Genomic DNA, 27,997 nt, shown 5'->3' on the forward strand with positions numbered 1-27,997 from the left:
ATTAATAATATTATTTATTGTTAAGAACATTTTACACCAAAATTAATGACGCAAACATGGCCATTGTAATTTCACACACACACACAAAAAAAAATGTTTTAAGGAATCAATTTGTTTTTATTTTAACTGTTATGTTTCTCACTTACAATGACAAAATCTAATACTTTATGGTATAAACTACAATAAAAAATTTCCAGCTTTCCAGCTGTAATTATGGTTACGATAGAATTATTTCATGAACATTATGTTAAAAAATAGGGATAAGGCCAACTGGAAAGAAACTCTTTTTCATCAGTGAATTAAACTTTATCCCCTTCATCAGGACTTTGAGATTATTAATACATAAAAGCAACATATCGATGGCCATTACGGTAGAATTTCTAATTTCTTTTTTTTTCTAATTTCTATTTTTTCTTATTTCCGGTCGATCGCTAAAATCGTTACAAATTGTTGAGAAAATCGGAGGCACATGAAAGGCGAAAAAAATCGATGAAAAATTGAATTTTTGATTTTACGAAAGATTTGTATTTTTTATTAGATACCGTAAAGTTCGTATTCAAGGGATTTAAAGGGCATTTTGAAATTAACACAATTTTTTGGCTTACTTTGTTGGAAGGATCCTTTGGATATTGTCACTTTTTAAGAGCTAAACTCATTTAATATCAAACGTTTGAGATAACTGAATTAGCTTTCATTTTGTTGGGTGAAAATACAAAGGAACTTTTCACAAATTAACCTCAAAGCTAGTTAAAATACTGGAACCACATTTTCTCCCTTTGTCCTCAAATAGAACATTGAGTTGTTTTTCAGGGGTTTTCGATTTTGATAAATGGTACAAATGAAGGAATTTTTTTCCTTCAAATAGTGAGCTACTCAAAATGATCATATTTGTTCCTTGTCAATTATTATAAATTGTTTTAAAGTCCTAATGAATGTATTCACCGCAACCTACGAAGTGTATTGCTGAATTAATTACATTCGGTATATAAAAAAATATTACATATGAATTTTTTAATGTAATAACTGAAACGTGGGATTGTGGATGATAATGCATGATAAAATGTCGATTGTAATGAAGTTTTTTAGATGTTATCAGGTAGAAGAAGATTCACGGGTCTGAGCTTTCTTTCTTGCATATGGACCCTACAAGATGAGAAAAAATATGATTTTCCGACTTTTTGGTGAATGTATTTCAGGGTTATAATGATAACCTGATATGAATGATAATGCATGATAATACGCATTGTAAAAATTATGCTTAGCAGATAGCCATCGTAGGTATTGAAATGCGTACTCAATGACCCAGAGGGGTAGGAAAGTAGGTTACACTTTTTTATTAACAACAAACAAAGTTGACATTTTTTTAAACCCTAAAACACGTGCATACAAATTTTTAGCAACAATCAAAAAATAAAATTTTGCCTCAAAATTTTTTCCTTACAAAATGTCGTTGCCAGATGTTTTTTCGAAAATAATAAAAATAGTTACATATACAATTAATTTTTTATTAATGTATTTATTTAGAGCATCATTGGTATTAATTCACTAAGGATGGAAAAATATTCCATTTCCTTGGTCATGAGTATAAATGTCAGCACTGAGAACTGAATTTGACCATCTTGGGTCCTACTTTTCCTCTGCTATGCCTCAAACACGTTATCAAATAAACAACGAGGACAGACGGGTTCCGTGGACTATCGGGAATGATAAAAACCGCCGACTGTATTCGACAATCGGGGATATGAACACCATTTTTAGCGGGCCTAATTCCTTTTTGATGGACTATCGCTTTCTGATTCAGTGCGAAAGGGTTAGTGCGAATAATTTGATCACGGGATTATTCATCAGTGCTTTTATAGGCAGATTTTTCCACTTTCCCAAGGTAAATCAGCCAAGGAATAAAAAATTATCGTATAAAGAATATATGTTGCTTCTTATCAATTTGTTATTCTGTTTTTTATTATTTACACCGAAACGTGTTCGTTTTAATTAAGACGAAATAATTCGTTCTGCTTGATGATATCTTTTATTTTCCCATTTGTACCCCGAACGCGATATGAAATGTACGTGAGTATTGGACAGTTCTCGTATTCCACCGGAAGGATCTTTGGGAAAATTTTCGGGGTAAAGTTTTTATGTTTTTTATTTATGTGTTAGTAGATCTATACGGAAGATTATATATAGTGGAAATCAAAAGCTCAAATTAACTTTTAGTGACTGGTATCCATGTATAAGATTATGCACATACTCGGTCGATTATAGAAATAGTCCTTATGTATCATTAAAAATATAAATGATTTGTGGCCTGACTTCAACTAGAGATAAAAAATAATACGTTTGATGGGTTGTTGATTTCGTCATCAATTTTCTTACCTATTGACATAAAATGTAAATATTGTTGGCATATACCGAAAAAAAAGGAATCCACTTTTTTAAAGGTTGTCATTACTTGAATTTGGATTGTATCAAGAAGTGTGATGATGAATGAAATTAAATGGAACGTAGGATGTCGCAAGCAAAATTATAATCGTAAAGATATTGTTTTATTACTCGGGCCATTTTAGCCCAAAAATATTTATTTTTTTTACTGCTATGAAAATAGTAAGTATTTAAGGGTTTTAAAGGGTATTTAAAACGAATCCGAATCTTTTTTTACTAATTTACTGTGTGTTTTTGTAACATTTCTGTAACTAATCTTATTTTATACAACCTAGTATATTATTTGCTTATTCTAAATATATATTTCAAGAACTGATACTCTAACCTTGAAATGCATTCACAACGAAAGCAGAAAAATAAATACTTTAATTAATTAATGTAAATATTTCCTCGGCTACTACGGCCTATTGGCAAGAACGCTCAGACACGATTGATATTTTTGACAGAGTATCAAGAAATTTTTTATTAAAATCTGTGATCGCACATCTTTAGCATATTGTATTTTAAGGTATACAGAAACAATAAATTGTCATTGATAAAAATCAATACAACAAACAACAATGAACAATGTTTGCCGGAGCGATATATGGGTTCCTCCTCTGAGAATAGTTTACAGGACCAAATCTCCATGTGCCATTCCGTCTTAAAACACTTGTAAATGACCCTGTTTTAAAAAAATTTGATGACAGGATCAAAAGTTTGTCCTTACAAGCAATGCTCAGAGGGAAATCCCGGAGAAAACGCAGCGACCCACAACTCCAAAAGCTTGATTGCCACCCAAGAAGGTAATGTTTGGGGTGTAGCTGAAAGGAGGTGCTTACCGCCAATTCTAGAGTGCTTCACACAGAGTGCCAATTGACAAAAAACTATCGGAATTGGCTAAGCGCAATGGGTAATTGGAAGACATTCCAGAATTGTAAGAGCTTGTCTGGGTTGCGCTACCTCACCAAACCATATTCCCCTGTTATTGTTTCTTCTGATTATCACCTATTCTTGGCTCTGTAAAACTATTTTGAACAACTACTACAATTCTGTACGATAGAAAACAAATGGGATCGCTCAAAATCCTAACAAATTCTTGGAGGACGGAACTTTATAATAACAATGGAAGATATTGTTGATTCAATTTGTTTACAAGTACCTGAAATTTTCTTTGAATTTACCATCAAAAAACTTATTTTATAAGCTGATAAATGCTCAGTAATTTCTTTGGCAGCCCGAGTTCGTCGATGTTAGGCTCAGGAGTTTGTTGATACCTAGGTCATTTCAGCCCCAACTCATGTTTTATTCTTGGACATATACACTTAATACTTTCCTTTTTGTCTACCATTCACTCAGGGTGTTGGATTTCTCGATATTTTCCATGACCCTGTACAGATATTGTGTAAAATTGATTCTACTTGTGATCTTTGTTTATTATTCATACCTCCTGATTTGGATGATCATTGATTCGTGTGTATGTCAATAAATAAAAAATAATAGGATAGCAGTGTCAGATAGATTAGACCTAATAAATAGAATGTCTTAATGTCTTAAGTACGACAACGTTCTATTGTTCTAGCTTTCTAGCTTCGTTCTACTCTCAAACGTATAGTTTAAGCGTATTGGATTTAAATCTACAGTTGTTATTTGGCGACGTTGTGTTATACGTGTGTGATATTTATTGACCGTGAATTAATGATTATTTAGAAATCAAGAGGTGTGACGTAGTTTTGGAAAAACATTTTCTTTATCGTGCCTCGTTTCGATCTTTATGGAGATCATCTTCAGGGCCTGGGATTTATAAACATTGGGTTAAGTTGTGTTACACGCGGATTAAAGTTCATGAATTCGAAGATACTTAAGCCTCGAAATGTAGTAAGCCGACTGAGGAAGTCGAAGTAAGACTGCTTCATCATGGCCTCACAATCCTATATCGATCTCCCACGAAAGCTGTCAAATTGACGCCGTCTACCCCTTTCTTCGCGTAACCGATAGTAGCTTCATGACTCAGGCTTCCGGCGAAGTTTTTATTTATTATATATTGTAACGATATTGAATTCCTGAAATTCCGACTCTACCCTGTCGCTTTCCCAGTCTCCCCCATGGATACACTCACTCCAACGCCTTCTTTTTTATTTACCGATTACAACTACCTTCAATTAGGTAACTAGTAACAATAATATGTAGCACAATCATGACAAGAGTGGAGAAACTGCCCATTGGAAACATTCGTCTAATTCGACAATTTCTCTCTTGCACCCACTCTTACTTTTAAATATTCACAGTAGATGAGGATTCACTGTTTTCATACGATTTAATAATAAAGTTGCGTATACGTAAATCGAATACTATACAAAGGCGAATGGTCCGTTGGAAGGAAACATCACAACTTTGTCCCGTAGTAGGTCTCGACCTTGGCAGACGCGGGCTATTATCCAACCGAGCCAGGCTCACCTTTCGAAAAGAGCCGATCTCAAAAATTAGTGCCGGCCAAATTATTGTTATTTACTATTATTGCGAAAGAGGCCCGAATCCGAAATGTACAATATGATGGAGTATGCTTTACATTTACGTCATTAGCTTTCGTGCCCTCCTCACCAAGGACGAGTCTATTTTTCAAATTCCCAACACCGTTTGCATTAGCTCCGGTCTAATTCTAATCTTCGAACGCCTTTGAGAATAAATTCCAAACCAATCGATATAAGCTGAAGGGGATTAGGCGGGACAATCTAGACAGTAATATTACCTTATATTTGAACGATAATTAGTCTAAAGTTTCATTTCTGATGTAATATTCATGCTGTATATCCAACTTCCACAGTTGAACGGAAGAAAAATAAATAAATGATGAACTCACCTTTTTCATTTATATTAAAAAGATAACAAATATTCTACGATAGAATGAGAACAAAGACCCTATTGAAATTCGAACAATATCCTCGGTGGCCATCATTTTGCTAAGTTTGCGTCTCGTGCTTTTATCGAGCGCCGACTAGGGATGTAATTTCCAGATGGTCGCAATATTTGTAAATTGCGATTACGATCTTGATAGCAAATTTCTTATCGGTGATTCCTCCTAAAATTGTAGCTTTTTTTCAAAGAAGTAATCACCACATAACAACAACGAATAACTTTCAATGGAAATACTATTGGATCAGTTCAATATAAATTAACGCCAGTTTGAAATTTGGGCTGGATAAAAGGATGTGAAAACTGTCAAAACATTTACAAGGGCGGGCGTGGGATCATCGATTTTAATGAAACTTTTTTTGTGATATTGGGTCGAAAAATATTAAATACTTGCCCGAGCGTCATGATAAAAAGCATTTACGTAATTTTCATTTAAATATAGTTTTCTGCTTTTGTTGTACATGAATTTGAAGATTATTATCAGGCTTTTTTTGTACGGAGGATATGAAAATAATATAGTGGATCGTATATATGAAATTAGACATATAAAAAGATTACATAAACCAAAAGACGTTTCCATTAAAATAGTCAAAAAATTGGATTCGTTTTAAGCACTCTTAATTAAACACGTATTTTCGTAAGAATAAATATTTTTGCACTGGATTGATGATGAGGACGATGAATACTAGTTTGTGGAGGTTTGCTTCACAAGTGATCCATAGGTTATGTTGGGTCTTATTATGGCCAATGGGCCATGTCGGTTTTAGTACTGATAATATTAGATTTGCCAAGAGTTCTTCTTGTGGTCATTAGAAATATTTTATTTTTTGTTATGATGTACTGAAGGTGAGGGTTCCGGATTAACTTGTTATCAAAGATTATTCCTAGGTATTTAACCTCGTTTTTTAATTGCGGCGTTTCATTATAAAAGCATAGGCCTCGTATTTCTGTTTCTTTTCTTGAGGGACCGTTGTGATCACCATTGTTCCATCACGTTTAGTACTCTTTGCTTTTTTAATGTTGAGACAAATTTTCCTCCGACCAGTGTAACAACGTCATCTTCAAAGCCTTGGGAATAGATTCCGCTTTCATTTAATTTGATTATGAGGTCGTCCACTACCACAATCCACAGTAGAGGCGAGAGTTTTCCTCCTTGCGGACAACCTCTCGCCACCACTGTTTCTACTTTTTCATGGAACATGGAGGCCTGCACTTGTGCATTTTTTAATATTGATTCTATCCATCTACAGCAGGTACTTTATATTATTTAGTATTATTATAGTATTTAGTATTACTAGATGTCTCAGTGATGTAACCATTGCTTCAAAAGGATTAAATGAATTTTCAGTGTCTAAAAAGGTTCCTAATGCTATTTCTTGATTGTTCAATTAATCTTCTATTTGTGCAGTATTTAACGTAGTGCTGTTTTGCAGGATTTTGCTTTCTGGTAAGCATGTTGATATTTGTGAAGGAGGTTTTCTTTTCCTGTAAAATAGGTCCAAACATTTTAAGCACCCATTTTAAACACGACTTTCCGTATGAATAAAAATATATATTTTTGAACCGAATTAGTCGATGGTCTTCTTATGAACCCTTTAAACCCAGGTAATGGTACCAACATGGTCTCGATAAATAAATTTGAACCGGAGATATAAAGTAAAAACTTTCGGTTTATCCTTATCGTTCTAACTTACGTTAACGAAAGGGTATTGAAAGAAGAATCGTGAAAGAAACATTATCCAGCTTTCCAATATCTTGGATCTTTTATTTGTATAAAATCCAGAGGAATTATGAATTGTGAACTCTAATACTGGAAATCAAAGCAAAATAAAAAGTGCCCCCAGCCAATCCAGCTCAAAAAGTTTTTGTTTTCTTGGTCTGAAAATTCGTGTTTAACGGCTTTCAAGTGCTTAAAAAGAATGCCGATTTTTTTCCCAAAGGATAACTTCATTGGCCTACTTAACTCAAGGTTGCTTTGTGTTTTGTTACTTTTTTATGTTATCTCAATTATTCCAACCCTGCATATTATTTTTATATCTTATGTAAAAAAATGAATTGACTGGTATATAATGATGTATACACTACGTACTTACTATTTAAAAAATTAATTAAATGGCAATTTTTTTTTCTTGGCAGTTGGGAACATTGGCACGAACGCCGGAATACGCGTCCAACATGCGCCTAGCATCACCAAAAAAGTTTTATTCAAATTGGCGATTCCTCGTCCATTGCCTCCATTTTGTAAGTCAGACGAGACCCACCTCACCGTGAAACCAGATGGTGGCCAACACGCCCAAAATTAAACCAAATTGCCCCTCCCCCCTATAACCTACGTGTATATTTTTAATCGACGAAAGGTTCCGGTTGTTCGAGAACTAATCTCTTGGCAGTTCCAATGTGGAAGAGGCCTTGCAGCCAAAGGAAATTAAGTTCATATCAGGGTTCTCTTAATTTTTTTTTTTGTTTAATTCGTACGTCGAATGTAAAACTACAATTACTTGCTATATGTATGAAATATTTTCTTTTTAGTGTAAATAATAGTTAAGAATGAACCATTTAAGTTTAAATTAAAATAAAGTTAATCTAAGAATAAAATGTTGAAAAACCTCGATCCATGTCTTAAAACATTTTTGATTTGGGTCTAATATATAGTTAATTAACATTTTATATAATTAATTTAATTCGCCCTTTTTAATATTCTTAACATTTCTACAAATTGATTATCTAATTTTTAAGAGTTGAATCAATTTTCAATCGTCTTTTTTTTCGTTAAATAGTCTAGTATAAAAGCTATTCAACTTTAAAGGGAAAAATAGCGTGCAGAACTGTGGTTATATACTTTTAAAATCAAGATCCGATACTATTTGGCATGTTAAAAGTTTTCCAATTCCGACTATCAGGTTTGATGTTGATAATGAAGAAAAGTGTCCGATAAACAAAAAATCGAGGTTCGTCTCGGTGGGTGGTTTTCTTGCGGTTTTTTTCTAACTGGCCCACAAGGCTGTTTGATCAGGGAAACTATGTACGTCGTCATTATCGATCATATCTGGTCCATTTACTCTCGGTTTATCACCTTGATCGCACTCGCACACAGGTTTCGCTAGATCTGACCGGAAATCCTTTTAAATCTATCAGTTTTTTGGGTCTATTCTCGCAGGTTTACGATTCACTCATTTCGGCTTCACGCCAACTTCAGCGTACATCACACATGAATGAAACGTAAACAAGCGAAAATAGACGGACCCCGTAAAGTGATCAGCGTCGATCAATTCATTCCCATTTTTCTTTGATATTTGATTCAATTTAACTAAATAGCGAGCTCTGAACAGGGGGCAGGGACTTGGCCCGAAAGGCTTAAGCAACTGCAATATATTGCATAAAAATAAATTCGTGTTTAGTCAATAAAATACCCACATTCTAGATTTAAAATATTTTTACCACCAAATTAAGTTGATTATTTATTATTTAACAAAAAAATCTATTCAAATCTTAATTTATGTCAGATATTATTTTTCCCGAGCACTTTATTACAAGTGTGATAATTTTTTATATCCACTTTTTACAATAAAGAAATGATCGATTAAAATTAATTATAGTACCAAAAAAAGCTCTTGAAATTTGTTGACTTGGTGTGATTGAATGTAAGCGAAAATAAATTTTGAAAATAATTTAGCCAGTTTGTACTCATGTAGTGTTTTTTACATTTACAATTTGTTTAAGGGGCAGGAACCATCATGGGATTGTTGATTATTTTAAGGCTAAATTTTCCCTTCTATTACGTTTACCCCCCTAGAGCGTAGTTCACTAAAGTGATCCAAATTTATTTGATCTTTCATTTACATACTAATTTAATTTTTTCGTTAGGGAAACAATATAGAATTAATTGGATTACAAAACTTTTGAATAAAAAACAAACCAATAAAATCTTTAATTTTGGCAATCGGATTTGCATAAATACGAAATACGATCTAAAGAGAAATTCATGGTTTAAAACAAAAGATGGAATTGTAGAATGCTTTTAAACAAATTTGGTATTTAAGGTGATGATGAATCAACCAATTTTTTTACTCACGAAAAATCTCCATCTCGGTATGATCTGGACGAAAAAACAAATTCAATTGTTGTCTGCCAAGCTTTCGATATATTTTAAAAATCATCATCAGGGCAAAACATTATTAACTATGTCTATACATTGATATAATTAAGTTTTTATTAGATATTTTCCAATTTCTTGGAAATTTCTTGGGAGACCTATCTTCCAGATTCTAGAAGGCTATCTTCAAAGAAATTTGAAAGCGTCTATTAAGAACTTAATTATATTTGACTCAGTCTTAAGCCTAGAAAATGTTGGGAGGAGTCTATTTTCAAACAAATTGAAACCAACTATTAAAAAGTTAATTATGCCAATTTGTGGATGTATTTAACATTCTTTTGCCGTGATGATGGCTTAAAATCGCAACCTTGGCAGATAAGTGAATTTGTGTTATTATCCAGACCAATGCCGAGCTCCAAATAATTCGTGAGCAAATTTTTGGTATGGCAATTTTACTATTTTAAATTGTACAACTATTTTTATTAGTTATTTTATTGAAATAATACTTTTTTTTTATTGTTTAGAACAAAGCTTTCTTTTGCCCTATTTATTTAACCTCTCATTTCTATACTACTCTAGTTTTGGTTCTATAAATTGATCTATAATCATAGAACTAACGTTAATTGGTGTACAAAACTTTTAAATAAAAACTAAAATATGTGTATTATTGGTCACACAAGACTATAGGAAATGTTTAAATTATGGAATAAAAATTCGAAATTCTAATTCAAAAACAGGAATAAATAAATATGTAATTTAAAATGGGATTTTTGCATACATTTGACCTTCCAAATTAAGAATTTTAAAAGGATAAAATAAAATTTTGGATGACAATAGGATAGATTAGTTTATGAGTGAATGTTTGGAGTCAGGGCTTTATAGCGCTCAGAAGGGATATAGCTAACTTAAGATAGAAGGTTTGTATGTTAGGGCGTGAAATGACCTTAGCCGATAAAACGCCCTTAACAATTAATAATAATAATAAAATATCTGTAATTTTTTCCTAAAAAATGTTGTAACAATTCTAGCAGGTTTTGTATAAAGCAAAAAAAATGTATTCAATTAAAATTTTGTGGGATAAAAATTACGCTTTTTAAGAGGAAGTGAGAGTTTAATTTAAAATGTGTAAGTCTGGTAGAGTTTGTCCAATCTTGGATACACCTTTTAAGCCAATTTCGTATCGCCACTTTACTATTTTAAATTACACTTTTATTTTTGTTCGTTATTTTAGAGAAACAGTACTTTCTTTGGTTGTTATTAGAAAAGGTGTTTCAATTTCTAAATCGTAAACCATTATTAAAATTTTGACTTGAAAATTTTAAGAAAATCTAAGAATACGAGCTATTCGGATTTATAAGATTGTTTTTTGGTACCACCGGTACTACAAGGTACTAAAATGATTGTGAGTCGTCGATCTATAATTAGAGAACCCGATCCGATAAGTCAGTCTGTTGATTAAATCGGAAGGTGTTGAATTTACAATCTATAAAATTCCAATAAAACTATAAATACCGTCTCTATTAGAGGTAAAAAAAATCAAAAGGATCAATTGTATTCTTTTATCTTTACTCGCGAGAAACCGGATCAGAGTCCTTTCTGTAAAATGGTGATTATTTCTTTTAGCATAGAATCCATGATTCAGCCTTTACAACAATGCAGTTATTATTTCCTTTTTTTTACGAATATACAAACAAACCTTTTGTCCAATGTCCCCTTGTTTAAAAAACCGGATATTTCGTAAATTACATCTTTGACCGTTGTTGATACCATCTGTGCGCTTTCTAATTTTCAATTTGTAAACTGGTTTAGCATTCGCAACTGTTGTGAACGGTAATTTGGACATATATTTATAGATGAACGGACCTTTTGGGGACGTATCGGCCCGCCCGGTATCCTTCACAATTTAAATCTGACGACTTTTTCGACTTTAAAATTCAGTATGATTAATTTATTTTGAGTGAATTTTAACGGAAAAATTCTTTATTTTAACTTCTTTTAATATATGTAAGGACTGGCGATAAGGTTTGTACTTGAGACCATTTCTTGAATAAGAAATGAACAAATCGTATTTGCTTTGGGTGGATTTTCAATACCTTGCTCAAATAGTTTTTCCATAATCTTAAGAATTTTTCACTATTAGACACGGGTAAACCGACGTTTTTTCTTGAGTTTTCATGATGCAAGTGCTACGATTTTTAACTCATTTTAAAACTCGAGGTTTCCCTTGGTCAGACACTGTTGAATCACTTTGTGAGGCATTTTTCATCGGTGTTGCAGGAGTGCATAAATATTAACAAATGAAGAGAAAGATGGGCTGGAATTGAGAAACTCAATAGTTTGGTAAAATAATCCCTTCGTGCTCAAGTTTCCAAAATTCGCCTGGATTTTGATTTTAATTTTCCAAGCATCTTCCCGTATTCCGACATGTGTTAAATCTTAAAAATAACGAATAAGAAGCCAACTGTTTACGTAAAATAAAACTTTTCTTGACTAGAATGTTCATACTCGAAGTTTATCATGGTTAGACCATTGTTGAATCATTTTTTGAAGCATTTTCATTGGATTTTCCAATATTGCAGCAGTGTCTGAATCTTGACAATCAAACTGGAAAACTTCTACAGTTTGATCATTCTCGACCTCTCTCGAATCCTAAAATTCGAAGTCCTTCGCCATTAGGAACCAAAGTTTGATTTATTTTTCATCGGTTCTTTATGGGCCATGTATTATCCAGTATTGCATCAGTTGAATGTTAAAAAATTATTAACAGAAGGGCATGCATTATATTATTACCCTCTTTTATGTCCAGTAAACTGTAAAAACAGTAAACTTGGATATTAATCTGGATTTCCGTTGGTTTTAATTTTTCAAGTCTTTCAATATTCCGACAAGTGATAAATCTTGACAATAATGTACAGAAGAAACCTTCTGGAATTGGAAAAGTCAGTAGTTGCCCCATTATCGCCTTTTTTGCCCTATCATCTTAAAAATCAACGAGTCACTATTGAATCAGTTTTGAGGCATGTTTCATCAGTGTGTCAGGGTATAAATCTTAACAATAAAGAATCTGCTGTAATTGGAGACCTAAATAGTTTGCTTAAATCTGTTGTTTTCCCCGGAATCCGAATGGTTAAGGCGAATTTTTCCGAAGGATTTTTCACTTTAACACAAAAATTTGGTTAAATAAGTAATTCTGTTCCCACTAATCTTAAAAAATCGAAGTCCTCCATCTTTAGACATTGCTAAACCACCTGACGACGTGGTTTCAATCCAAGGGTTTTCCAATATCGTATAAAGAGACAGCCGGATATAAGATCTAAAAGTTTCGAGCCAAAATAAGTTTATTATTATTATTTTTTTTTAATAAGGATATTTTGACTATGAGGTTATTTCAAACCCTCGGGGTGCCGGTGTTTTTGTAAGTACGGCGGGTTTGAATGCAGGGCCGCCTAAACGGCTGCGGCCATTCACGCACCTTTTCCTTTTCTTTGAATCTTTTTGTATATTACCTCCTTATGGATTTTTCTAAAATAATAAGAAACGAAGAAAAACCGATCCTGCTCAACGTGGAATTCCTCTTACCAATCCATCTATATATAATTTAAAAATAGCCTTAATTTATATTTAAAAATAGCCACCGGCTCTTCAGACAGTCTGATGTCAAATTTAAACTGTCCAGCGTCCTATGCAGCACTTGAAAGAAACAGCAATAAAATTGTCTTGTATTTTATTTATTTCTTATACATGACTATATCAAACTACATTTGCAAATGGACTAGGTATAATTGTGCGTAATTTAATATTTGTGACAATCGGATGTTTTTTGACCGAGAAATTAATTATCCTAGTCAATATATCCACTGACTTTAAATTCTAAAGTGTAAATTATATACATTATTAATAAGTGACATATTATATCCGTGTGTCCATTTACATTTTCTATAATTTAATCGACATTTGTTTCTTTACTTCTTGAAATAAACAGTCTACACCAATGCGTACTTTGTATTTTGAATTTAAAAAGTCTGACGTGATATATCGTCACATCCTCCAGGCAAAAGCCTCCCTTATCTCTTCAGTATTTAACTAGGAACACGTGCATTCAATAAAAGATAAGGATTACAGTGAGATAAATAAGATAAGTTATTACAAGTTGGTAGATTAAATTTTTTATTTTCACCAAGAACGTGAAAACAATGTTATGGAGCAATTAATCTAGTACGACAGGATTTAAAGAATCGGTCGGAAGGTACGCCAACATCTGAGCACATTGCTACATTATATATTATATAATATATGTATATAATAGTGTCTCTGTTTGGATGTTTATAGAACGAAAATACATTTCCATTCGAAGGCTAGGCCGCATTGGTCGACACGTGGTCTGATCCGAACCAACAAACAACTATCGTTTTATTCTCCTTTTCCACGCTTAATTATTGTAGTGTTACTTTAATAATACCACAGGTTAATTTAAAAAATGCGTTAAGAAAGTAAATTCGCAGGACTTTAGCACAAAATGCCACTAACTAACTGCACCTGAAAATTGGGCCAATATTCCTGTCATTTTCGTCGAAATACTTAATATCAAAATATTTATAAAAACTTTATATATTTTAACATAATACAGTAAGATGATAATTTTTACTTTCGAGAGTTGAAGGCTCAAGATGACTTTCTATCAGTTAGGTAAGTCAACTGGTCGGTTATGCGTTTTTATTATTATTGTGATTTACGTTTTAACATTTTTTCCGTCAAATCTGGCATAATTTTATATCACCTGGAAGTTTATTTTGGTTTTAGTTCTTATCTCGACGTCGGTCTCGATCAGGAGGTCGAATTTATATTTGGACACGTTCCCTTTAGCGGTCATTGTGTTCAAAACTTCACGACGAAAGTCAAGAAGATAAATCCATTTGGTCGAAGAGGTTGATTCGTATAAAAGCATCGCTTTGTTTCGGAGACGCCGCCTTTTAAAAATATATTTTCCTCGTGGGATGAGGACGGAGACAATTGGACGTCCCAGTTGGCAAGGTCCTTCGAACAAGCCTAATTTGAATGACACTCATAAAAAAAAAACGTTCTGGAACAATTTTGGAATCGTCTTCGCCGTTGGTTCCGAAATTAGAATGCTTTACAACATCGTAGGCCGTTGTGAATAGCGCGGTCGCGTGACCGAACAGCAACCGTTTCGACGAAAAGGGGGGCCGCACGTGAAAGCATCCCCCTTCTATGATCCAGTCTGTCCCGGAATTGCGTCAGCTATACTGACTGACCTGCATTAACTCATATTGACCTGGACGTTAACCCGTTTAGGCCTACGTCCCCCAATCTCTGCTCGTTTGGACGCAAGATCCTAAACAAAGTTAGCTAATCATCCAGCTAAAAAATAGCAGTCACATCAGAAATGTGTGCACAGGAACATATTTAAAAAAGTTAGAGTAGAAAACCAATTTAGCAAAATTATAAGTAAAAAATATATTATTAAACCTATCATAAAATAAGTATATGTATCGCTCCGGGATATCGTTGAGAGGTTGAAAGGCCTGCAATTTATTTTTCATTTTCTTCGATAGGATTTTTTAAAAATAATTTTTCTACATGAAAAGCGTTTATTTAAACATAACATTTTTGTGTTTCTGTTTCGTACGGTATAGTGATTAATACAGATCTTTCTGGTGTGAAATGATAAATTTGTATATAAACATTTATATATTACAAAATAATAGTACTACTACTACTAATAATAATAATAAAATAAAAATATATCCCAAATTACCTTGGAACTTAAAAGGTCATTTTATATCTCCGATTCTAATTTATTTACCGAGGCCAAGTTTGCCATTATGAGTTGTTTAAGGTTGTAAGCTCCTGTCAAGTTTCAGTTAGATCAGTGGAATCGTTTCAAAGATATCACAATTTTTATGAATGACACTACAACACGCACAATAAACACGTGTAACAGTAAAACGATATATATTTTTGCGCTGGATTTATTATCACTATCACAGCGATGTAAAGGATAAAAAGCTGAGCCGTTCGGAAGGAATTTGAGTAAAAATTCCTTTTTTGATTTTTACAAAAAAATTATACGCAAGTGTTTTCGTAGTGCGAAAGACAATATCATCAACTATGTTTCTTAAAGTTGATGACGTTATATGTTGGTCTGAGAATGTGTGAACGAACATGTTGGGTTGAAACTTGGCCAGGTACTGAGTGGTGATGAGAAAGAGATAGATAAAGTGAGATAGATAGAAATTGAGAGAAGGCTAGGGAGCGAGCAAGAAAAGGAAAGAAATAGAGAGGAGAGAGAGAGAGAGAGACGAAAAAGCGAGTCAGTGAGAGTGGCAAAGAGAGTGAGTAAGAGAGAGAGAGAGAGAGAGAGAGAGAGAGAGAGTGGAAAAAAGAGAGAGAGAGAAACAGAAAAAAAATGGGAAAGAGTAAGAGTGAGAGAGATATAGAGATAGGGAAAGAGAGAAACGCAGAGGAAGAGAGAGAACCAGAGAGGGAGAAGGACAGAAATAGAGAGAGATAAAAGAGAGGACAATAGAAACATAGAAAGAGAGAGAGAGAGAGAGAGAGAGAGAGAGAGAGAGAGAGAGAGAGAGAGAAAGAGAGAGAAAAGTAGTAAATACTGAAGAAAGATATTAAATTTGCCAGTGATGGTAATAAATAAATATTTAAATATTATTAAAACTGTTTTCAATGAGCGTTCGCAAGGGAGAAGTCATATCCTCGGTATATCGTTGCTTAGGGAAAAGCCCATTTGTAAGTTGTCGGGTGACCTTTACCGTACAGTAAACGCCTACACCGTTGCGGCCACCGACGCCACCTAAGACGTTATTTAAATATTCTTTACTTTTATTAACCAATTGAAAGTTAAAAAATGTAATTATTGTTAACAAAAATGCTTGTTTTGTACTCGTCGTGCCATTAAGCAATGTCAGCTAGAATTACAGCATGTAGTTGTGCATAAATATCTTTAAACAAGTAGATTTAAACTTTAAATAATTATAACACTTTAAGTACAGTGATTATTTTAGAAAGGAAAGGTTGTTTGTTAGCAATTTACTGGTAATTATTATAATTAAAGGGTTTGTACACTGGAAAAGGAATTTCATGTAAGTGTTAATCACTTTTATGTTTATTTACCTTACTTTTATGAAAACATGAAATTCAAATTGAAAGAACAAACATTCTCTTCCGTGTTGTTTTAGCTACTGATCCTATAGTCGAAATTTTGTTATAAACAATTTAAGCGAATTTGTTTTGACAAATTTATCGTTGATATTACGACCAATTAATTTCTCGACCTGGCGTGCAAACATTTGGACAGGACAACGGGTACGTTAAAAATAAATATCCTATTAAACAATGGTCATGCCGTTTAATTAATTGGATTGAAGAAGTACGGCGTTCCACTGACTTTCATCACATCAAAGAAATTGGATTCTATTTATAATTCGGTAAAACTCGATCTCATCAAAGATTTTATCGTGGTATTTGCACTTTTTTAAAGATTTAAATGAGGTGGATAATTTAATTGTGTTGATTTTGGATTGTTGTTTGTTGACTAAACTAATCTCGCACAACAAGAAAAAGGAGAATCGTATCAAAATGTTTCACCTCATGAAATTATTATGGCAATTTTTTAACCTCGAGAGGGATATTTACCAAACATTTCTGTTTTTAAATATCAATTAATGTGGTGTTCAAATATGTTTCCCTACGTAATTAACACTCATAAAAGTTAGAGGAAAGTCTTTTTCAGCGGAAAATTAATTTTTTATCAAATTAAGAGTCAAAACTATCTTCTGTTATTTGTTACCTACTAAAAAATAATTAATTTTTAATCTTCTCAAAAATATAAATTGTTGAATAGCACTAAAATAGTAATGATCAGTGTTGAACAGATGTAATTAGTTTTAATTGGTGAAAAAATTCACTTTGAGAGTTTAACAGGATTAAATTATTCAGAAAAGCCGTCATAAAATCCAAAAAAAGACCAAAATCCTTCGCCAACGTACTTGAACGGCGCCAATGGAAATGTATTCAACACGTAGACATAAGGGGACTTTTTCCATTTAAACCCCTGTCTCTGTAATATGAATCTGAAATTGAATCCTAGATAATGTGAAAAGAGTGATCGTGACGACTGATGAGAAAAAAAATCACTCAGATCGGCAAGACCGCTTCCTGGCTGAAATCGTTGGTAAAACACTACAATTTCTTATTTTCTGACGAAAACGAAATACCTCGTGTTACAAGGGTCTCGTGATCCTGGCAAAGTTTCCAAATTTCGACACGGCCCACTTTTATCTCGAAGTCTGTAATTAGGAAGGTTCACGGATTGACAAAAAATAAGCTGATTTCACATCTCCGGGTCGTGATCTTTGATGTAAATCAGCCCCAAGATAAGGAAAAACGTTTGACTGTTGAAGATCCCGTTGAAATATCGTCGACGGTAGGTAAGTAATTAAACCTTTTTTAATTTGTCCGCTAATGAGTTCTTTGAGTCTCTTGACCTAGTCTATAGGTCTCATCTTTTATACATTATATTCAAATTATATTGGGTAAGTTATTTGTCGAAGGTTTCATTCGTACTACGTTTTCATTTGGATCATTTATTTCACACGAAAAATTCGTTCTGTTATCGTAATGAATTTTATACAGGTTGTCCCGTGAATTCTTCAAGAGGTTATCTTACATGTAAAAGTGTACTAAAATGTATGTATTCTCAATTGTATTCGACATATTTTACTTTTCACGATAATTCAACCTTCTACAACTTGAGTCCATCAATCCCGTATCTCAAAAAAATGTTAATCCTACGGTAAAATTAATTGTACCAAAAAAACCTAATGGGATTCATTAGTGATTTTAATTAAAATTTACACTCGTCGTTTTAGTAGCACGAATATTATCATTGTTAATTAAAGGTGATAGTGTATATTGGTCTGCGAGTCGATGAATATATACGTTCCATTGGGACTTCGTCATTTTCCGGGTGGCCATGTAAAAGAGATAGAGAGAGAAAGCGAGAGAAAGAAAGAGAGATAGATAGGTAGGGGAGGAGAGAGAGAGTAAGAAGAAAAAAAAAATATATATAGAGAGAGAGGGGGAGAGGAAGGAGAGAAGGGAGTGAGGAGAGAGGGAGGAAAGAGAGGAGAGAGTGGAAGAAAGAGAAGAGAGGAGAGAGAGAGTGAAAGAGAAAGAGAAGAGAGAGAGAGAGGAAGGAGAGAAGGGAGTGAGGAGAGAGGGAGGAAAGAGAGGAGAGAGTGGAAGAAAGAGAAGAGAGGAAGGAGAGAAGGGAGTGATGAGAGAGAGAGGAAAGAGAGGAGAGAGGGAGGAGTGAGAGTGGAAGAAAGAGAAGAGGGGAGAGAGAGATTTCAGTTTTCAGGATACTTCAACCTTTAACAACTTAATACATAATGTCCCCCGTATTTCATAAAATGTTATTCGTGCCGTCAATTTGTTTACGAAAACTATGATATTTCTTTAATACATGCATAAGCAGGATAACCTACTGAAGTATTGACGTCTGTTCACGGGGAATCTGTATGAACAAACAAAATTCATAATAAGCGATCGTCCTGGTACGCCCATTCTCGCTAGTTTTAAGAAGACTCGTCTCTACCAACCTATGAGAGGAATGTGGGATATGAAACAAAATCTTGTAAGACACAAAGAATATTTTAACAGAAATGGAAATAGTAAACAATGATAAAAATGTTAATATTTCTTTGAAAAAGCTACAGGTTCCTTATAGCTCATAAACACAATATTTCAAAAATTATAGTTTACTATTAATAATTTGAGCGACTTAGAGTCAAAACTTAGTGGTTTTAAAACAAAAATTTAGTAGGCATGAAGGTTTAATAAAGGATTGTTTGTATAGGTCGATATGGGCAAGAGAAGGTCAGTGCCCTTGCATAATGAACTTTTAAACGGTCTGGAAGTTTTGACTAACAGTTTAGTTCTATTTAAGTATAGGAAAAAATTCATCAGTATCAGTGGGTGTTAATGAGTTAGCCCTCGGATTATGGTTTTTTCCCCAAAGATTTTGATATCCAAATGGCGGTTGTCACACAATAATATACAAATTTACATACAAAATACTCCTAGAATGATACAAATGAATGGTGACGAGGTAGAAATGAATAGAAAGCGAGTAGATATGTACACTTAAATGTGATAAATAGAATATAATAGCAATACATTAAATATGGATCGTTAAATTCTGAGTGTTTTGCAATATTTACAAAGCAAAATCGAATTATCGTGGCTACAATTAATTATAGATTTGTTTATATTAATAATATTTTTACTCAATACTGTGTAGTTTTCTTGACAGGAAAGCGAGAAAAATGAGACGTTTTTTTATTTATTTAATTCGATATTAAAAGGAAATTGTACTAGCTGGAAAGACTAGTTAGCCTCGCTTGCACGCCAAACATTTCCTGGCTTTGTCTTACGTAATTACCGGTTAGAACACAATTCATATGTCACTCTCGGTCTTATCCAACCCCAGCAGATAAGCGTAAATTCGTTATTATCCGTTCGAGTTATGCGTTTATGGCGCAGTTGGCCTTTATGCAAAAGAAATAATTTTGTTTTGCGTTTGTACCATTATGGGGAGGGGATATTTGTTTTGAAATCTATTTTTATTGGACGATCATTTACCACACCTTAATAGAAAATAAGTTTGAGTGATGAACATAATGTTTTTAATTTGCAATCTTAGGGGAGAGAAATTGGGTAAATTGGTTTAAAAAACATGCTTGTTATTTATTAATAATTTTATTCGTGGTCACTAAAAATAAGTGATTAAGTCCGAAGCAACTACACAAGTTATACATTTTTAAGTGTAATTCACCTTTTTTTGCACAACAACACTATCCTTGCTAATTCAGTTCGATAATTTTTCGAAGTTCTTATTGGGCAGTTACAATACGGATTATGTCGTATGTCCCGGGCACTGGGTGCTAATACAGAGTAGGTGTTTACTCCTGCTATAATGTTGCAACATAATCCAGTGTTAACATGTCGTAAAAGCAGAAGCCGCAATTCTAAAATCTAGCACAAATCTTTGATGTTAGGCTGAACCCAAAGACCTCTAGACCGTCTATACTGGTGTTAAGAAGTTATGAAGTAGTCTTGTTGATCAGTGATAACTTGAATCGTTTCTAAAGTAGTACTCTTGAGAGGATTTTGTACAGTTAAATCCATTCTTGTCGTTTGTCTCTGTATGTCCTAAGAGGGGGAAAATTAAGAGAGAGAGATAAAGAAAGAGGAAAAGAATGGGGAGAGTATAAAACAGAGATCGAGAGAATTGAAGAAACATAGTAGGAAAGGGGGGAGGGAGAGAGTGAGAGAGAGGGGTGAGAAACAGGGAGAAAGAGTGAGGAGAGAGAAGAGAGACCAAAAGATTAAAAGTAAGGTAAGTAAGGGCTGGAAGAAAGGGAAAGAGAAGTAGAAAAAAGAGAAATAAATAACAAAAAAGTGAAAAAGAGAATAGAAGAGAGATGAAAGGAACAGTGAAAGAGAGAAAGGGAGAGAGAAGAAAGGGAAAGTGAAAGAGAGAAAGGGAGAGAGAGAAGAAAGGGAAAGAGGAAGAAAGAATAAAACTAGTGAAAGAAAGAGAAAGAGAAGTAGAAAAGAAGAGGAAGAAAGAATAAAAGAAGTGAGTGAGAAAGAGAAAGTAAGAGTGTTGGGAGAGAGAAAGAGAGAGAGAGAGAGGAGAGAGCAAAAGATTAAAAGTAAGGTAAGTAAGGGCTGGAAGAAAGGGAAAGATAAGTAGAAAAAAGAGAAATAAATAACAAAAAGTGAAAGGGAGAAAGGTAAAGAAAGAATAAAACTAGTGAATGAAAGGGCAAGAGAAGTAGAAAAAAGAGGAAGATAGAATAAAACAAGTGTGAGAGAGAGAGAGAGAGAGAGAGAGAGAGAGAAAAGTAAGAGAGTGCGAGGGCGAAAAAGATCGTAAGGAAGAGATAGAATAGGTGCGTGGGTAAGATTGTCACTTACGTATGATAAACATGTTGGTCTCCAGATGGTCGTCAGGTTTGTCGACCCATAGTATTCAATAGAATCGTGCAAAAAGCAGGACCACCGTAACCAACCGTCCAACCGGTTCTTCCTCCGGGTTTCCGTGGCATAATGTTGCCCATTTATTCGCAAAACCGGCGAATGAAATGAAAAAGGCCAATGTCACCCTGCGAATAGTATCTGTGGGTGTTTTGGTGCTAATAAATAATTCAAATGTAGCACTTGAGGAAGTGAGTGTCGAAACCACGGTGCGAAGAGTTGGTTGCTTTCTTTTTTTAATTCAGCCCCCGTTGAAAACAAACCAGCCTTGAGCGGTTTATGCATTTCAGTTCCCTTGTCGATAAGTTGTTAAACAAACCTGTTAAATTCAACTGGGATAAAAACCTATAATTATGCCGTACGATCTGACATTAAAGGCCCCCGACAGTTCGTTTTTTATTCTACCCGGAGCCATTCGTCTTATCTAACTTTTTGCAATTTGGCTTTGCGACAAGACCGCCGTTCGTCCGTCACGTAATCATTGAAAAATTGCTTTTGTCTTTCTTTACAAATACCTTAACTGTCATCGAACTCTGACCTTTAAACTCGAGCCTGTCCGATTCCCTCTACTTAATGAGTTTGTTTTTGGATTCGCCAGATTATAATTAATTATTCAATTAATAATTTTCATCGCCTTATCGCTTTGATAAAAATAAAGTAATAATTTAACAGAGAGAGAGAGAGAGAAACCGAAAACCTTCAGATAAATGGTCTGATAGATTAATTGTAAAGATAGGTAAATATATATTGTACGGGAAAGATACATAGACAGAGTAGTTAGACAGAAGGAGGGTGAGAGAGAGTGAGAGACTAGAGCGAGAGAGAGTGAGGAACAGAAATAAAGTGAGAAAGAGTAAGAGGGTGAGAGAGATAGAGATAGGGAAAGAGAGAAACAGAGAAAAAACCATAGAGGGAGAGGGAGAGAAATAAAGACAGACGAAAAGAGGCGACAAGAGAAACAGAGAGACAGACTGTCAACCTTCAGATAAATGGTATGATAGATTAATTGTAAAGAAAGATAGATAAATATGTATACATGAAAGAAGTATATATAGACAGAGTAGATACGGAAGGTTAGAGAGAGAGAGTGTGTCTACGTGTAAGTGCGTGCAAAAAAAAAAAGAACTAAAATGACTTGTGTAAGAAAAAAGATAGATTAGTATTAATGACAGTTTGTTATTTCCTTTCTTTTTTTGTAAAACGGCGTTAAATAAATGAAGGCTAACGTTCAAGTAGTAATTATTATATCGAGCGTCAATGGGATGTCTGATATGGCAACCATAGATAGTGTAAATGGAAAAGAGGTCAACTGTAAAATCGTTGACAAGTCTTTTTCCTGCTCGATTTACACAACTGGCAATATAAATTATGAGGGAGTAATAAAATATTTATGTAGACGTCTAATGGGCTATCTGTTCGTCTGTGTATTCTCGATGGCGCTGGTCAATATTCCGATTACGTGGACGGCGCTTTCGAGAAACCGTAAAACAGCCGTTGATCGATATATTGATCTAAGAAGGCCTAAACGCATTTCTTTGTATTCTCGTACGGCTGAATTTGGACTATTCAGATTAGTCATCCATTCTTTATTCTTCTAATTTAGTTGATTACAATAAACATGAAATCAAGTTTAAAAGTGATTATATACAATGTGTTATTTCTTAAGTTTTTCTATCTATTTTACTTTTTACATTTTACTTTATTTCTTTCTCACACACTTTTTCTGTTTCCATCTCTCTCATTTACTTACCCTTTCCCTTATCTTTATACTCTCTCAATCGTACTTTTTCTCTCTCCCGACCTCTAAGTCTTTCGACATCTCTCTCTTTATCCAGCCTCCCTTTTACGCTCTTTCTTTTTCTCACTCACTGTCTCTCTTTCAATCCCTTACCCCCCCTCTCTCTCTCTCTCTCTCTCATTGTAGGAGAGGTCGTTGCTGAACTAAATTTAAGGTTTTTTTTAAAAATAACTTTTTTCTCTTTTATCTCTATCTCTATCTCTCTCTCTCTCTCTATCTCTCTCTCTCTCTATCTCTCTCTCTCTCTATCTATCTATCTATCTATCTATCTCTCTATCTATCTATCTATCTATCTATCTCACTTGCGTAATAAATTAAAAGAATTTTATACAATTGGAGCGTTTATAATGTACATAGATAACCTTTTTTTTATCGTTCAGTGTATAGATATTTGACGTTACATTTTCTTGTCTATGACGTCCGTATTCTATAATGAAAATTCCGTGAGGATGATAGTAATCCGACTCTAATTACCCCGACGATACCTGCTTGTAAATTACAACCGGTTGAACAGGTGGTGAAAATCGATTTTGAAGTGCCTGTCGGGACGGAAAATTTTTGAATTTTTTAAAATATGTTAGATGTACGTGGTTTATATCGTTTGCACTCGAATTGGAGTGCCTCGCTTAATACGCGCATCGCATAAATTCTTTCTTGACCAGGACGACTTCTTTTCTCATTTTTGTCTATTGCCGACGTGTAAGTAATAATTATTAAATATTTGCCCTAGGACTCTGTAAATATTCTATGACACGTTTACAGGACAAACGAGCAGGCGGTAAATAAATGTATTTCTTTTTGACTCCGTTTCGAAGCAGTCTTTAATGGCCCCATTGTTCTTGAAATCCAAGCGGAGTATAATATGCAAATTGAATCCAATTAATATTTACATTGTCGTTTACATGGTTCGGGTGTCATTTTGAACCCATTGGGCCGATAGAAAATCAAAGCTTAGAAAGTTTTCCTAGCGTGGAAAAAATTCAGAGGTTAACGCATAATAATAACATAATAGTACATAATAGGACGTTAAGAAATATTTTTCAACAAATCTCCTGTAGTGATCAAGAATTTTGTAGGAAACATATCTTCTATTTAAATTAAGACATTATATATAATTTACAGTGTTTATATAACGCTTAAATACGTTATCTTTTTCTAGAAATTAATTGGTTACTGAAATAACACGATAGTTAACGATTTGACTTAATCTATAAGGCAAACAGTCTCGTTTTTTATTATTTGGACAACGCGACTGGTCGGAGTTTCCTTGTTCCAAATTAAAATTACAAAATTAACACAAGACTATCGATGAGGAAGAGAATTTCGATCGTGATTTAAAAATCTGGTGCAATTTCAATTCCAATTTTAGCCTGAGTTCGTTATATAAAGTGACTTGAAATAATCTTTCATTGAGTAAAGCTCACGTTAGGAATTATTGCTTGATCGGATAGGTCATCGGTACAAGGACTTAACGGTACAAACTTAATAGTTCAATCGAACTTTCTTCCTTACTTTATTTGTCAATTATTTTATTAGACGTAAGCCTTTACCCATTGGCGTATTTGTATAATTATTCATCGCTATTATGGTGGTTAAAAGTATTTTAGTGTTGGATGACTACAAATGAAAGTAGGGCCTGCAAAAAAAGAACATTTGTATGACCATCAATTATAGATTTTTCCCGCCAAATTAAACATTTTTAATTTTAAATTGACTTTTTTCATTTTTAATTAACGTTTTTTAAATTTCATATTTTTTAAATTTTAATTTAACCCTTTTAAACTTCAAATTAGTCCTTTTAAACTTCAAATTAGCCCTTATTAACTTCAAATTAGCCCTTATTAACTTCAAATTAGCCCTTATTAACTTCAAATTAGCCCTTATTAACTTCAAATTAGCCTTTATTATTTCAAATTAACCATTTTTAACTTAAAATAAACACTTTTTAATTTAAAGACAACCTTTTCTTTAAAGCATTAAAAGAACTTAGGATGTAATATGAAATATCTACAAGCATACAATGTAAAATTCCTGTGTATTTGAGATATTTTATATTAAAATAATTGGGCTCTTAGATCATATGAAAATTACAAATTCATTAAATATAAAAATAAGGGGTTTTCGTTTAATTTGGGATTTTGTTGTATAAAAATTATAAAACATTAGAAAATTGTTTACAATTAGAATTAAGAGTTAAATAAAATTGGATATAAAAACAGTGGATACTTCTTTTAATTTGAAATTTTTTTAAAAGTATTAACTCGGATCTTATCTAAAATACCACATGAAAATATTTTACAATTAAAATTAAAAGTTTAAAATAGCATATATAAACAAATGGTCCTTCTATTAACTTGAGATTTGTTAATTATAAAATGATTATTTTGTAAACCAATTATTTTATATTTAATAAAAATCTTGAATTAATAGTAAAATCACGTGTTTTAATATTTAATTTTACACCACTGGATATTAAATTAAAAGAAAAATTCTTTATTTTTATACTTAATTTTATACCAATTTTAGTTTTATTTAATTTTTAAATAAAATAAATTTAAATAATTTAATATAAATTTAATAAATAAATTTAATGTTGCTTCTGAAAACCTAATTATTTTATATTTGTTAAACATTTCTCCTATATATCGGAATTGTACGTTACATTTCATACCGTTCCCCTTTTTTTTAACTCCAAAGAAAGGGTTAATTTGAAGTAAAAAAAGGTTCGTTTTTTTTTAAACTACAAACATGCAGTTGTTAATGCATTTCGGGCCACGCTCCTAGTCCCTCTTCAGAGCTCACTATTTAACTAAATGGAACTAGCCACCACTTTTACCACCAAATTAAATTAAAATTAATAAAAAAATAAAATTTGAATTAAAAAAGGTTAATTTGTAGTAACAAAAGAATAATTTGAAAATAAAAAGGTTAATTTCAAAGTAAAAAAGATTATTTTGAGAGTAAAAAAAGGTTTATTTGAAATTTACAAAAAGTTAGTTTGAAGGAAAAAGCTATATATATCTAATGTCAAACTTTAATCAAACTTTTTTTTAAAGGGTATTAAATTTACAGCAGCTCCTTTTGAGCCCTTTTTAACGTAATGGATGTTGAAATATCAATTTATTTCTGCTTTGTAAAGAAAAACTTATTTTATTTAAGCTAGTTTGTGAATCGAAGGAGACTTTACACAAGAGAGAAATTTATGGTCAGTTTGTTTGTGTCTCCGATCTTTCTGCTAATTCTCGCTGGTATTGTCTTTCATCAATCACTGCTAGATTGATAGAAAGTAGGAATTTTAGAGGTGGATGGCATCAAATTAAAGTAGGGTCTGCAAAAAGATCACATTTGTGTGACCATCAATTATATGAAAGGTCGTCGAACTGGGGAAAAAGATAGAAGCGATCCAGTGTTTGATTGTTGTCAATTAAACTGTAATAAGAAATTATTAAAAAGGGTATACAATTTATTATTTATTTTATAGCAGTCCTTTTTGAACTATTTTAATGCTGTTTTATTTCTTCACAAATTGTAAAGAAAAAATTCCATTTAATTTAAGATAGTATGCGAATTAAAGAAAATACACATAAATTTTCTGTTTATATGATTAATTTATGATGATTTTGTTTAGGTTTGTGTGTTGTTGTAATTGTTCGTTTTGACGTTTTGATCCGTCTGCTAATTCTCGCTGGTATTGCCTTTAATAAGCGTTTCATCATTTCGCCAATTTCATTTAGGTAGACAGGGTAATAAGCAGTGTGATGACATGGACAACTTTCCTATTCATTGTTCGCTGACTTGACACAGGCGAAATTCTCAAAAATGGAAATTGTATCTTGCCTCACACTGCTTACAACCTTGACCAAGGAAGGTGGCGAAATAAGGAAGAAAAAGGATCGGAGACGATTGACAAAGAAAAATCGATTATTTTAAAAATGTACTCGGGATTCAATTTATCTCCAGGAATGGGACTTGTGCAACAGAATCCATTATTAACGCCCAGTGGAAGGACAATTGTAGGAATCACGGACTCCTGTCTCCAATTAAAAAATGGACAAAATTGGTATCGGCCACGCTGGGCGTCACTTTTAAACTCTTTTATTCTAGAGTCAACTCATTTTCTTTGCTTCTAATATCGATTATTAACCTAAATAAGTACCCACAGGGGTACTTGCAAACATCACGGTTAGATTTAGCTGCTGCTATCAGGCTATAAATACTTCAACGTGAATAACATTGCTGAATTTTGTCAAAAGAATGCTGTTTACGAGAAAAAAATCGAGATGGCAAACATTTATATAAGAAAATTTGAGCGTACCATTGAACGTTTGCGTAATTTGCTTGCCGATGGTTTAGCATTGTTTAGCGGTATTTGAGAAAATACACGACTCTTTTATCTAATTGTAATGAGATGTTAGGTCAAAAGATAATAACCCGTTTGATAAGAGGTTTACGTAATAATACAAACTATCTCAAGAAATTTTGTCGTGGTCTGTCTTGTCAGTCGGCCGAGAAAAGTCGACCGATTGACACCTCAGAGCAGTGCACTTGATGACCCTGGTAATAGTTCATCGTTCTTTTGGATAAGATATATATATTGGTGTAAGTTCCATCAGTTATTTTTTACACGTTTAATCCGAAAATTTTTTAAAAATATAATTCTCGAATGACGACTTTACACAGTATGCATAAAGGCA

General features: G+C 33.1%; 1 protein-coding gene across 3 annotated transcripts in view; it reads left to right on the forward strand.

Moving 5' to 3' along the window:
• Positions 1–27,997, forward strand: part of LOC106662617 (proton-coupled amino acid transporter-like protein pathetic) — a 50,959-nt gene that overhangs the window by 5,731 nt on the left and 17,231 nt on the right. Inside the window, exon 1 of one of the 3 annotated variants that reach the window (XM_014386822.2) lies at positions 27,796–27,902. The exons of 1 other annotated variant lie outside the window; for it this stretch is intronic. The gene's annotated coding sequence lies outside the window, so the exon portion shown is untranslated. Of the gene's footprint in view, positions 1–27,795; positions 27,903–27,997 lie in introns of those variants that run through there. One more of the 3 variants, XM_014386841.1, reaches the window with a different exon arrangement.

This window comes from Cimex lectularius, unplaced genomic scaffold, assembly GCF_000648675.2.
Source record: "Cimex lectularius strain Harlan isolate CLEC.00 unplaced genomic scaffold, Clec_2.1 scaffold99, whole genome shotgun sequence".
NCBI classification, from domain to species: Eukaryota; Metazoa; Arthropoda; class Insecta; order Hemiptera; family Cimicidae; genus Cimex; species Cimex lectularius.